The sequence below is a fragment of the Paramormyrops kingsleyae genome, chromosome 7 (genome assembly GCF_048594095.1).
Source record: "Paramormyrops kingsleyae isolate MSU_618 chromosome 7, PKINGS_0.4, whole genome shotgun sequence".
In the NCBI taxonomy this organism is placed as follows: Eukaryota; Metazoa; Chordata; class Actinopteri; order Osteoglossiformes; family Mormyridae; genus Paramormyrops; species Paramormyrops kingsleyae.
In genome coordinates this window covers 24,167,690-24,169,153 of record NC_132803.1, presented here as the reverse complement: position 1 = coordinate 24,169,153, position 1,464 = coordinate 24,167,690, and positions in this window count along the sequence as shown.

Here is a 1,464-nt window from a genome sequence, read left to right as displayed (position 1 = left end):
CCCTTCTTAAGGTCTCTGCGTAACAATAGAAGTGTTTGAGTCTTTAACAGCACTTACTCCACAGTGTAAGGAATATGTTACCGATATGCTTAGTGAATAATCACAGCTACTCGCTGGTGCTATCGCTAAATGCTAAACACTCGGTGTGTTTCTTTAAGCTGCCGACCTGAAATCCAGCACATTCCCCGTCTGCAGGATACATGTTTCCTGAAGTATGATATGGAGGAAAAGGACACTTAGGCTACCCACACACAAGCCAAGGAGCTGGAAAAAAAAGGATGACACAAAGTAACTGATATCGAAAGTATTGATCGTTTGGTCTTCAGTGGTACCACAGGCCGTCCGTAAATAGCCAAGGGCACCTGACATAGCAGGAGCAGAACTGCGCTAACGGTCTGCAGCTCGTTTACAATGTCCGCCTTGCCTGTCTGTCTGTCTAGCTGGCTGGGGATCAGAGCTTTGCCGCTTTGCTGCACATCTCCCTGCTAGCGGCTGCCTTTCAGTGGAGTGATTCACTCGAGCACGCAGCTCCTAAAAACAGCAGAGGCCCGCTGCTGCCCGCACTCCCACGCGGCACATAGCGAAACGCAGCCCTTCCGAAACAGCTACCACCACGCTCTGTCTCCTGGCACTTCAAGCACTCGGATCACAGTTCAAAAGCCTCTCGCCTCCAGGTGATCAAAGCCATCGCTACCTGCCCTTCCCCTTTAAATGTCAGCCGCATCTTCCGTCCCACTGCAGACACACCCTCCTGACGGATATCTGCTCTAGCTGCTTACTGACACACCTGTGCCACCGGAGGGCAATGCCTCTCACTGCCACACACAAGGGCTGCCCTCGTGCGCCTTCTCCGCCACTCCGGCTACGTGCCGAGGCTCTCGCTAACGTCACAGTGCGGCGGCCTCCGGAAAACCGCCATCATTTATTAAACAGAGATTGTCCTCCATACTATGTGAGCTGAGGCTAAAATAAACGCTGTGACGTTCGGGGTCCGACGAGCCCGCAGTGGTTTATGTCTCCCCAGGTGGCATTACGTGATTAATGCTGGCAAACAGCAAGCCCAAAGAGTGCTATTAATGCAATTACCGCAGCGACACATTGCGACACAAAACCGAGAGAATATCCAGCAATAAACTACAACAAAGCCAAATGATAAAGGGGACGTGAACTTCCTGGTTTGTGCTGGCCTTAATAGTGATCCAAAGGGGTAGTTTACTGATAAAGCAGAAATTACACAGCAATTAACAATATTGATGAACTTTTATGGTTAAATACGATTTAAATAATTGTACTTCAGTCAGTTAATGGGGGAGATGGAGGTCAGCTGACCTTGTGAGTGTTTTCAGCGTGAAATTGATTTAGCCCATTTGCAACCCCGGCACCATTATATGGGCCCTGTTAGCGAGCTTCCTCTGCTGTCACGCTGCTTACGACATCCTGACCTTCGCACTCTTCCAGGAATCG